We start from the raw sequence: 12,760 nt of genomic DNA, 5'->3' as shown, positions 1-12,760 counted from the left end.
CAGGCCGAGTCGGGTGCGGGCCGCCCGCCTCTCCAAGGGGTCGAAGGACCGCGGCCCGGCGCGGTCTTTACGGCCGAGGCGGCGGCAGCGGCGCGTGTGTAGCGGCGGCGGCGGCGGGCGGGAGCGCGGAGGAGGTGGAAAGAAGGGGGGCGCTGTCACGGAGACTCCGGCCGCCGGAGACCCCGCCGCAGCGAGGCCACTGGGCTCCCCGGTCGCGGAGCGTGAGCGGCGCCAACCCGGGGCGCCGGGGGGACACACCGGGCGGAGGAGGGGGCCTATCTACCCTTCCGCATTTTCCTGGGTCTCTCTCCCGGGCGGTGACGTGACGTGCTGACGGCGGGCCCGTGCCGGGGAGCTGGGCCGCTTTTTGTCAGCTCCGAGCTCGGCCCCTCCTCCCTCCCTCCGCCCGCCCCACCAGCCGGAGCCCGGCCCAGTGCTCCAGAGAAAGGCCGGCCTGCAGCACCCGGCACCGTCGCCGACCGCCCGCACGCCCGTCCGGTGAGTTCCGGGCGCCGCCGCGGCCGTGGGGCCTAGCGCGCCCACAGCGGCCTGGTCCCGGCCTGGTCGGCGGCCCGCGAGGCGCCCTTCCGCGCTAGGCCGGGCGGTGCGGCGCGTGGCGCCGAGCAGGCCCCGAGGAGGCCGCAGTTAGGCCCGGGGAGGAGCCCGGCTGCCCCGAGCGGCGGCGGAGGCGCGCTCCGTGAACGGGCGGGGGTTGGGGGAGGGTCGCCCGGTGGCCTGGGAGGCGGCGGAGGGGCGTCGGGTCGGAGCCGCGGCCTGCCCGGGGCACCGCGCGGGGGCGAGGCCTGGCAAGGAGGCGAAGGCTGCAGGCGTGAGGTGAAGGCCGCAGGCCGGCCGGGCCGATTTTCGCTATGTAAATATCGGCGAGGGGGGGGGGGGAGGGACGGGGGACAAGATGGCGGCGGCTCGGCGCCTGCTGCAGGGGACGATTGAGGGGGTTGTCGGGAGGGGGAGCCGCCATCTTGAAGGCGGCGTCTGAAGAGAAAATTCCGCTACAGCCCGTGAGGGGGGGTCGGAGAGCGGGCGACGGCGGCGGCGGCGGCGGCGGCGGCTCCGGTGACGGGCCCCCGAGGCTCGGCACGGCAGCGTGTGCGCGCGGAGGGGGCGTGCTCGCTCCCCACAGCGGCCATTGCCCTTGCCGCCATGATGGGCGCTCAGGCTCTAGGCGCTCGGCGGCAGCGCCACCTTGCTGCCCTCCCTCCCGCAGCCCCGTGACTGGCTGCTGCTTCCGCTGCATTTTAACTGAGCTGCCGCAGGCGGCCATCTCGTCCCTCAGCGTCCCTGGCTGCGTGCCTTTCTCCCGCTCCTGTAGCAACCCGAGGGCTGCCGGGACTCCCGGGTGGCAGCCCAGGCATCTGGGTTCACTACGGCAAATGGAACCCCACGACATTGTATTTTTACTCAGCGTCGTACGTGGCTGTTATGGTGCCCTTGACGCGGTTTTCCAATACTCACTGCTTTCTCTAGTACCTGAATAAAGAAATAAAAATAAAATTCGATAGGAAAGAAGTTCTCATCACTCCTTTATCCAACAGGGGGAAAAGTGTAATTTGCACAGCACGAAAATGAATAAATTTTTAAAGGAGTCTTTTCAACTCATTTATTTGAAAACAACTTTCTTGAAAAGGTCCGTTTAAGCTATTAGTGATCTGTTGGTATTAACTTTTTTTTTTTTTTTTTGAGGAATAAGACGGGCAGAAAGTTTTATTTTCTTAGTGTTGCAGTATTGTTCCTCTGCTTGCCATGATTTTTAGTTTATTTGATTTGAAAAATTCTTAGGTGGCATTCTGTCCCTTAAAGGACTTTTTGATTGCATACTGTACAACTCCCCCGCAAACTTGGAACCCAGTGTTACTGATGCACTGCGCTGGCTGATAAGAAAGATTAGAAAGGTTCTTGTAACGCAGACGGTGGCTGCGAGAAGTTCGTTGTTCAGAGACGGAGGAGACGTGGTGGATTGCGCTCAAGTGCTGCGGGAAAGGTACAACCAATTATTGGGGTAGCAGAGGAAGGCAGAGTTTCTATTTGGAGCATGAGGAAAGGGTTTCTGAAGTAGGTGACATTTTGAGGTTACTTAAGGATGGGTAGAAATTTGTTAAGCAGAGGTGGGGGGCTGGGGAAAGGACATTTCAAGGGTGAAGCTTCTTTACAAATTAGTATGTGGGGGAAAAAAAAAGCTAAAAACAAGAAGCAAGTATTTGTAGTTTGGCAGGAGTCGATGGGGAAGGCAGGAGGGTGGTGGGAATCCTGGCTAGAAAAGATGGAAGAGCTTGCTTGCCAGGTGGGGGGTGTTGGGGGGGGGGCTTATATGATCGGGCTGCCCAGGGAAGCTCTCACGTAGAAGGATGGCGATACACCTGAGCTGGGGTTTATGTTTACTTATCAGTTCCATTGGACCTAGGAAAAGTTTCAGGGTTGAGAAATAATGAGAGTAGCAAGTGGATCAGTGTTTTCACTGCCTGAATGATTATCAAAACTGTTTGGAAGTTAAGCCGATTCTGCTATTTTTTCAGTGATTGGTTTGTACTAACTTCTCCAAATAACGTTTAGTTCTGAGGTGTAATTTCTGTAGTAAACAAAGAGTGAGAGGTTTCTAACTTTTCATTTACTGTGGTTGAAAATTGCAGCCGTAGCGCTCTGGGTTACTTAGGAAGATGAGCAATGAACCTGTAAGTATTTTCATGGTGATTTTTTAAGAAGTCAGTTTGAAAAGTTAGAAGAAAGATTACTAAAAAGGCAGCAGCCTTCAGATGGCCTTTGGCAATCCCTGTTCTTAAACCTGGTGAGAGTAACTACCCTTTTGTTTGAGAGGGGACTAAGGCTATTTGCTAAGCTAAACTCGCTCATGTTTTGATTAATACTTGACTGTCTTAGAGGGACGTGTGGGGAATGTGTTTCCTAGAATCCTTTGATCTAAATCTATAGGTAGCGTAAGTATTCACTAGGAAGTTGTTTTCAGTTTTTCCATTTTCCTGGACCGCAAGGAGTCAGAGCACTGATGCTCCATAAGAGGACAGAAGGGAACTGAAGATTCTCATGTTTATCATAAGGGGCCATGGTTTAGAAAAGTTGGAGAACACCGCATTGTAGGAGGCTGACTAGAAGCAAGTTGCTAAGCAAGGGGGCTGTGGTTGTTGAGGTGGTAAGGATAAACATAAACTTAGAAGAACCAGTTGCTTTCTATCTTGACAGCTGGGAATGACATAGAAGAGCTGTAAAAAAGAGCACTGTCTAGCTGCGCACACAGTACAGCAGGAGTAGGTGGTTAACATTGATTCAACTTGTGTAGTCAAGAAGACAGATCATGTGTAGTTCAGAAGGATTTCTGTCGGATACCATTAAGTATAAAATGTTTTTGCCTGAAAGGGTAGACCTTGATGATCTGGAAAACTGGTGTAACACTTTACTACCCAACCATTTTGGATAAATGAGGTGTTCTTAACTTATGCGTATATTTCGGATAGGTTCAAGTTTCCTTTTTTTTAACAAAACATGCCCACAGTGCATTAAAAAAAATTTTGTCCCCCCACATTGCTCTTTGTAAATGCTTCCTCTCTAACCCCATCGGGACTCGTAATTGTCATTGATGACCTTGCTTGTGTTATTTGTGTTTGTGTACACTGGCGATTCCAGTCTATTTTTTGACTCTCAAACTCCTCCACCTGTCCTTGAAACCCCTCAGCCTCACAGAATTACCTAATCTCTTAAACCAGAAAGATAGACAACAATCTGATCTAAGCATTTGCGTTTCCTTCCTTTCCCCTGTATACTCTTCCTCTCTCTCTACCTAGGCTTTCCTCCAGTTCTTTCGCTGCTGAAAGAATTGGCCTCCTTCAGACCCACAACCATTCCGCCTACGAGGCTCTTTCAATGATTCTGCTGCTTGTATCGTTGCCCCTATGCTGGTGCCTTTCCCCCTCCTTAGAAACACTCCTAGGTTTGCTCATCTTAAAAAACCTCACTTGTCTTCTCGTTCCCTTCACCAATACTTTTATTTCTTTTCATTGCACTTACTCCTGAATCTACCATTTCCGAAATTGGGAAACTTTCAGAAGATGTCATTGGATGTATCGAATAAGTGTTCTTTGTTTCAGAAATTTTCTGTGCCTTCTCCGTCTTCTGTCATGGGATTTCCCTCAAGGTCAATTCTCTGTCCTTTTTCTTGAGTCTTCTCCCTTGGTTTGAATGTCCCTTTACCATGCCCACCCTCTTCTAGTTTCTCATCTAGCATTTCCAGTTGCCTACTAACCATCTCTGCCCAGGTGTGTTACTGTCTCAACATGGCTGAAACCAAATTTATCTGGTATATTGTAGATGTCCAGTACTAGTTATAGTCTTTTTTCTTATTTGTTTTTTACCTCAGAGTCCCTCAAACAAATCTTGCTGTCTCACTTTCTTTTTGTTATTGGCACTGTTGTTTTTCCAGGCTCATTCTTTGTCTCATATCAGTGTGGGCAACTTTAATTTAGCATTTGACCTATTATATTTTTAACTGTGTGTTTATATTTTTGTCGTCTTTTCTGAACTCTGATTGTAGAGACAGGTTCTCTTTTATTATCCTCGAGCAGTACCTGGCACATGGTCATTGTCTCTGAAAACAATGATCTCAGTTATTGGTTATAGAAAACTTTTTGTAGTTGATTAGTTTTCAGGTATTAAAGCATCTAATTTGTGTGTCCTTTGACCAAGAAGTATACATATTAAGGCACACTACATGAGCTGGGTAATCCCCACCTTCACTGCTTAACTTTTTGGGGTCATTATGGCTAATCAGTTCTTACTCCTGTCAAATTTTTATTTTTCTTTTCTTTTTTTCTTTTTTTTTTTTTCAAATTATTTTTCCAAACAACTTTTTTTTTTTTAAAGATTTTATTTATTCACTTGACAGAGATCACAAGTAGGCAGAGAAGCAGGCAGAGAGAGAGGAGGAAGCAGGCTCCCTGCTGAGCAGAGAGCCCGTTGTGGGGCTCGATCCCAGGACCCCGAGATCATGACTCGAGCCGAAGGCAGAAGCTTACCCCACTGAGCCACCCAGGCGCCCCTCCAAACAACTTTCTACAGTAAAAACCCAGGTATCTCAGGGTGCCTAGGTGGCATAATCAGTTAATTGTCCGACTCTTGGTTTTGGCTCGGGTCATGGTCTCGTGGTCTTGGGATCGATCCCTGCATTGGACTCCGTGCTCAGTGTGGGGTCTGCTTGAGATTCTCTCTCCCTCTCCCCGTGCTCGTCCTGCTAGGGTGTGCTTTCTCTCTAAAATAAATAAATCTTTTTTTTTTTTTTTGAGTATTTTTATTTATTTGCAAGAGAGAGCGAGCGAACACGAGTAGGGGGAGGGGGAGGCAAGGGAGCCCGATGTGGGGCTGATCCCAGGCCCCTGGATTGTGACATGAGCCAAAGGCAGATGCTCAACCTACTGAGCCACCCAGGCGCCTCAAATCTTTAAAAATCCAGGTATCATAACTATATTTTATTCAGAGGAGGCACATTTTAAGGAAAATTCAGTGAGACATAGGTATAGGATTTTTAAAAATATATTTTAAATTTTTAAATTGTGGAATATTTCAGAACTCCTGAAAAGCAAGGATCACCCAGAACTTAATAGTTTATTACATATTTGCTTCATAACTTTTTTTGTTTGTTTAAAGAAAGAAAATTTCACAGATCCATTTAAAGAGTGCCCCCCCCCCAGCCCATTCCTGTCTTTTCTTTGCAAGAAATAACAATTGTCCTAATATATATGTACCAAAACCATTATCAGGTATTGGTTTTTATGTTTTAACTTTACATAAATGGTATACTATATGTGTCATCTCATGTATTTTTTTCACTTAAAATTGTGTTTTTGAGGTTTTTTCATTTTATATGTGGATCTAGTTCAGGAGTTCTCAGAGTGTGCTCTGGGAATTCCCAGGGATCCAGAAAATTCTTTTCGCCGCATTCTTGTGTGCTCTGTGTGAGTGCTGTACAGAGGCTACATGATACGTGATGTCATAATAGGTTGAACACAGAAGCATTTATGGGAATCCAGCTGTCCTCTCTCAAGCCTATCTTTAAAAAGAGATTTGAAGAAATGTAAAATAATACTCTCTTGACTTATTTTTTTGTTTTGAAAAATTATTTTAAAATAAGTGTTTATGTACAGTTGGCTTGTTTTTAATGAATTAATATTTTTAAATGTCTCAGATTTGATTTCTAATGTAAGTATCTATAGATAGAATACACATAAAGAAAAACTGTTTGGGGTCCTCAATTTTTAAAAATGTAAGGGGGACCTGAGACCAAGAAGTTTGAAAACTACTGATCTAGTTCATTATACTTGTATTTCAATATATAAATATACTGTGGTTTATTTATCTATTCTTCGAAGGGGCCATTATGTTGTTTGTAGTTTTGTGCTATTTCAAACAGTGCTGCTGTGAACATCCTTACACGGTGTTCTTCTCTCTTGAGATTATAGATGTAGAATTGCTACATTCAAGAGTGTGAGTTTGTCGACTTTACTGGGAAGTGCCGAATCATCAAATTGTGTTCCATTTGACACTCCCACCAGCTGCGTATGAGCTTCTATTTCTGGAGACTACTGCCAAAAGATTAGCTTTTGCAATTTTTTCCAATCTGTTGAGTATAAATTGTATCTCATTGCTGTTTTCACTTTGCATTTCTTAGATTACTATTGAGGTTGAGCTTTTTTCCCCCTGTGTATTTATTGACCATTTGAATTTTCTGTGACTTGCTTATTTTTACTTTTGGGTCCATTTTTCTGTTGGGTTGTTTCTTTTTCTCATTGGTTGATGGGTATTCTTTTTATATTCTGAATACTAATGATTTGTAATTATACATACTGAAAATACCATTTCCTAGCCTGTGGTTTATCTTTTAGCTTGTTTGTGTAGGATTTTTTAATGTGAAGGTAGCCAGTTTTCTCAGTTTTTTTTCATTGATGGCTTATGTCTTTTTATATATGCAGGAAGTTCTTCCTTTACCCCAAGGTCATACTGATACTTTTTAATATTTGGGTCATTAATTCATCTGAAATTTTTTCTCTGTTGTATGATGTGGGGATCTACTTTTATTTTTTTAATATGGATTCATCGAGTAATTCAGCCATTCTCTGCACTGATTTATAATGAAACTCCTGAGGTTTATTGTATTCTCATGTATACACATCTGTTTCTAGTTTCTGTCTTCTGATTGCATTGGCCTGTTTGACTCTGTACCACTCTGACTTAAAAGTGATAGCTTTATAACTAAATCTTCTTTTTCTTTTAATAATATGTTCTTTCTCTTCAAAACTTTTAAAGCTATTTTCTTTTGGGGGGGAGGTGTCAGTTTGTCAATGTCTATGAAAAACTTGGACTTTTATTGTATTTGCATCAAATTTACAGAATAAATATATAGACACATAGATACATGCTAAGTAGTGGAGCTGGAATTTGAATCTGCGCATGCTCTGCTGCTTTTCATAAAGCTCTTGCACAACTTTTGCTTTTTTGCTAGATACTATGCAATTTTTGTTGTGAATAGGATTTTATTATTAGTTATTTTTAATTTAGTTACTGCTAATGCAAGGGGAATGCTATGGACTTAGGTATATTAATCCTGTAACCTTGCTGATCTTTGCTCTTATGTGTATTTCATAGATTCTGAGATGTGCACCCCCCCCCCCCCCCGTATTTTAGAATTTATAAAATCAAAATAGGTTTTCGGTAGGTCACCTTATAATCACTGTCATTCAGGCAGCAGTCATGATGTAGTTCTCATTGCATACACTTGCACACACTTGGTCAACACTTTGTTTTGTCATTACTTAAATGAGCATGTACATTGTTGTGTTGTTATTTCATGCCAGACACTACAACCGAAGGCAGAAAAAATTGTGAAGTGAATGTCTGACTGGAAAGAAAATCCCACAGATAATAATGGAGCATCTTAAGAAATGCTGTGTCCCCAAAACTCCTGTTGGCTGAGGACAATATTTGTTAAGAAAGATTGAATAGCTTTGAGTAGAAAAAAGCAATCCATAGTAGGACCTTGAATGTGAAGTTTTAGGAAAGTTATATGGGAAAGTTTTGCTTTTATTTTTCTTTCTGTATATGTGCAAGATATGATAAAATATGTATAAGTCTGAAAGAATGGTCTCAATCTAAAATGAAAATTCTAGATAAAAAAGTATGGCATTGGTTTAATTGGCAGTGTTTTTTCGTAGTTGTATGTAAAACAACGGTGTATTTTATAGTTGGTAGTATCTTTAGATTGAATGAAACGTGCAGATAATAGTTTATAATTTTGTATTTTCTAAGTAGTTGAGTGTGATTAGTGGAGGTTTTACTTCTTATTTACCATTAGATTTTGCACCCTGTTTCATTATTTTTTTCTGAAACTGCATTGACTAATGCATTTAGCACAGTGTTGAATGGAAGCACTGGTATCAGGCATCCTTCTCTAGGTACTTTAATGGAGTGCTTCTAATATTTTGTCATTGCATATCATGCTGTAGTGGGGTTTTTTGGGGAGGGAATAGATATTATTTATTTTCTATTGATCATTTTAGAATTTTCGTCTTGAACAATTGATTTTTTTTTTTTTTTTTTAGTGCTTTTGCTGCATCTGTTGGTATGATGAATTGCATTAATATATTTTTTTTAGTGTAGGCTCCATGCCCAGTGTGGAGCCCACCACAGGGCTTGAACTCAAGACCCTGAGATCAAGACCTGAGCTGAGATCAAGAGTCAGACCCTTAACCAACTGAGCCACCCAGACATCCCTAGATTTTCTGTTTTAAACTGTGTTTGGATGCCCTGGTTATTTGCATTCCTTTGTTATTGCCAAGTACTTTTCCTTTTTGGTGTAGTCTTAGTTTTGTTTCCATAGCAAGCTTATGCTAACTTCATAAGATGGGTTGTATTTTGAAACAAATTATTTAATGGAGATGCTCTGTTTCTTCAAAGTTAGAATTCATCTTTTGAAACTGGTGTTTTTTGTGATTTGGTTTTTGATATAGTTTCATGATAAGTCTTTTTGGCTTTTCTTGTTTCTTGTTACACAAAAGGAACAATATTTTAGAAGAATATAAAATTTCAAATATACTGGTATAAAATACAGGCTTCTATAATGACTTTAAAATATTAATTAAATTAATTTGGTTTTTTTCTGACCAATACTACCAGTAACTTGTCTATATTATTAAGGCTTTCCAAATAGCACTTTTATTGATCCTTTCTGTTCCTACTGATATATGAGTAATATTTCTTTCCTTCTACTTTATTTGCATTTATTCTGATATTTTAAAAAATTTAATTTGAAGGTTTAGCTTATTAATACTTAATCTCTGCTCTTAATATGCCCTTAAAACTATAAATTTTCTGTAACTATGACTAGATGCTGTGATTTTGACATGCATTCATTTTTATTTAGTTCTAAATATATTGTGATTTTCATAACTTTCCTATTGCCCAGTGAATTATTTAGAACTTTGTTTTTAAATCTATGGGATTTTTTTTCTCTTGTCTCTGTGACATTTATTTCTATATTATTGCATTATAGTTGTTAGTGTTGATATGTAAAAATTAACCATATTTCTCTATACTGACAACAAACAATGAAAATCAAATTTAAGAGCCAGTACTTATTACTCAGCCATCAAAAAGAATGACATCTTGTCATTTGCAACGACATGGATAGAGCTAGAGAGTATTAAGCTAAGTGAAATAAGTCAGAGAAAGACAAATACTATATGATTTCACTCGTACATAGAATTTTAAGAAGCAAAGGTGCAGAGGGGGAATAGAGGCAAACCAAGAAATAGAGTCTTAACTGTAGACAGTAAATTGATAGTTACCAGAGGGGAGGTGGGTGGCAGGGACAAGCTAAACAGGTGATGGGGATTAAGGAGTCCACTTGTGATGAGTACCTGGTGTTGTATGGAAATGTTGAATGACTGTATTGTGTACCTGAAACTAATATTGCACTATGTGTTAACCGGAATGTAAGTAAAAACATAACTAAGACCTTTAGTAAAAGCTTTACTGAGAAGTAGAAGAACAACTAAGTTAGTGGGGAGAGATACAACATCCGTGGACTGGAAGTATCAGCATTACGAACAGGTCAGTTGCGATATGTAGGGATTCGATGCAATGCCAAGCAAAACCCCAACAGGACTTCTTTTTTTTTTGGATCAATTCTCAAATTTATATGGAAATGCAAAGGGCCTGGAATAGGGAAGGCAATCTTGAAAAAAAGTTGGAAGACTTACAGTACTGTATATCAAACCTCATTATAAAGTTAGAGTGATTAAAACAGCAGGCACAAAGCCAGATTGATCAGTAGAATAGAACAGTCTGAAAGAAGACCTACATATAGAAGGTCAGCTGATTTACAACAAAAGTGTATTGGGATTTTGATTGAATATAGAGGTTAATTAAGGGAGAATTGATACTCTTCAACATATTGAAGAACAAGACTTTTTTAAAAGTTTTTATTCAAATTCCAGTTAGGTAACATGCAGTGTAATAATAGTTTCATATGTACTATATGGTGATTCAGCACTTCCATATAACACCTGGTGCTCATCACAGCAAGAACACTGCATGCTCCTCAATACTTATTTAACCCATCCCCCCACCCACCTCCTGTCTGGTAACCGTCAGTTTTTTCTCTATAGTTAAGAGTCTGTTTCTTGGGGCACGTGGGTGCCTGAATCATTTGGGTGTCCGACTCTTGGTTTTGGCTCAGGTCATGATCTAAGGGTTGTGAGATTAAGACCCACGTCAGGCTCCACGCAGCAGGAAGTCTACTTGGGATTCTCTCCTTCTCCCTCTGTGCCCTGCGCCCACGCCCTCCCTCCTGCCCATGCTCCGTGCTCCTTTGGGCTCTTTCTCTCAAAATAAATAAATACATACATACGTACATAAATCTTTTTTTTTTTTTTTTACATCTGTTTCTTTGTTTGCCTCTCCCCCTTTGCTTTTTTTTTATTTCTTAAATTCCACATATGAGTAAAATGGTATTTGTCTTTCTCTGACCTATTTCGCATAGCACAGTACTCTAGCTCTATCCGTGTCATTGCAAATGACAAGATGTCATTCTTTTTTATGGCTGAGTAATATTCCATTGTGTATATATACCACATCCATTCATCAGTTGATGGACACTTGGGCTGTTTCAAAATTTGGCTATTGTAGATAATGCTGCTATAAACATTGGAATGCATGTATGCCTTTGAATTAGAATTTTTGTATTTGGGTAAATACCTATTGCAATTGCCAGATCATAGCATAGTTCTATTTTTAACTTTTTGAGAAACCTCCATACTGTTTTCCACCGTGGCTGTACCAGTTTGTATTCCCACCAACAGTGCAAAGAGGGTTCCCCTTTCTCCACATCTGCACCATTACCTGTTGTTTCTTCTGTTGTTGATTTTATCCATTCTGACAGATGTGAGGTGATAACTCATTGTAGTTTTGATTTATATTTTTCCTGATGATCAGTGATGTTGAGAATCTTTTGATGTGTCTATTCTCCATCTGTATGTTTTCTTTGGAAAAGTGTCTCTTTGTGTCTTCTGCCCATTATTTAATTGGATTATTTCTGTTTTGGGTGTTGAGGTTTATAAATTCTTTATATATTTTAGATACCCTTTATGAGACATGTTATTTGCAGATGTCTTCTCCCATTCTGTAGTTTGCCTTTTAGCTTTGTTGATTGTTTCCTTTGCAATGCAGGAGCTTTTTATTTTGATCAGGTCCCAACAGTTTATTTTTGCTATTGTTTCCCTTGCCTCAGGAGACGTATCTAGAAAGAAGTTGCTGTTGCCTATGTCGAAGAAGTTATTTGCTTGTGTTTTCTTCTAGGATCTTAATGTTTTAATTTCTCACATTTAAGTCTTTCATCCATTTTGAATTTATTTTTGTGTGTGGTGTAAGAAAGTGGTCCAGTTTTCATTCTTTTGCATGTAACTGTCCAATTTTCCCAAGCCCATTTATTAGAGAGACTTTTTTCCCATTGCATATTCTTTCCCACTTTGTCAAAGATTAATTGACTATATAGTTGTGGGTTTGAAGAGCAAGATTAATTTATCTATATATTTGTGTTTTTTAATCACAGAGTTTTCAAGTATTTTTATCAATGGGATTTAGATGTGTTATGTAAAAAAACTTTTGTCTTCAAGTCTGTTAATTTTGTACCATCACACTATAAAACGATACTGATGGTAGTTTTTCATTTGATTCCTTTGGACTGCATAGTTAGATCATATATAAATAAGTATAACTTCTTTTAAATAATTGTGGTTTGCATCGTATTTATCTTACCTAATTACATTGGCTATAAATTCTCATGTAATCTTAATAATACTGTTATTGGGTGTACTTGTCTTTTGAGAGAGTGTTAGGGAGTTGTTGGGGAGGGACAGAGGGAGCGGGAGATAGATGATCTTAAGCAGGCTGCATGCCCAGTGCTGAGCTCTGTGCTGGGCTCAGACTCATGACTCTGAGATCATAACCTGAGGCAAAATTATGAGTCCGTTACTTAAGGGACTGAGCTACCCAGGCACCCCAGGGTGTCCTTGTTTTCATTGACTTTAGAAGGAATACTTTGAATGTTTTACCTTAATTGAATCGATGTCTTTTTTTTGTTATAAGTTCATACATCATTCTCCTGTCCAAAAACATGTTGTGTAACATGCACTAGTTTAAGATTTGCTTATACTTGTGTTTTTTATAATTTATAAAATTGTTATAAAAT

General features: G+C 40.9%; 1 protein-coding gene across 3 annotated transcripts in view; it reads left to right on the top strand.

The window, feature by feature from the left end:
* The window catches only part of ZFX (zinc finger protein X-linked), a 57,998-nt gene that overhangs the window by 135 nt on the left and 45,103 nt on the right, over positions 1–12,760 (top strand). Inside the window, exons 1-2 of one of the 3 annotated variants that reach the window (XM_047715279.1) lie at positions 45–498; positions 1,819–1,999. The exons of 1 other annotated variant lie outside the window; for it this stretch is intronic. The gene's annotated coding sequence lies outside the window, so the exon portion shown is untranslated. Of the gene's footprint in view, positions 1–44; positions 499–1,818; positions 2,000–12,760 lie in introns of those variants that run through there. One more of the 3 variants, XM_047715278.1, reaches the window with a different exon arrangement.

The sequence above is a fragment of the Lutra lutra genome, chromosome X, assembly GCF_902655055.1.
Source record: "Lutra lutra chromosome X, mLutLut1.2, whole genome shotgun sequence".
In the NCBI taxonomy this organism is placed as follows: Eukaryota; Metazoa; Chordata; class Mammalia; order Carnivora; family Mustelidae; genus Lutra; species Lutra lutra.
The sequence above is the reverse complement of the archived record's forward strand: the minus strand, read 5'-3'. Positions and strand labels throughout refer to the sequence as shown.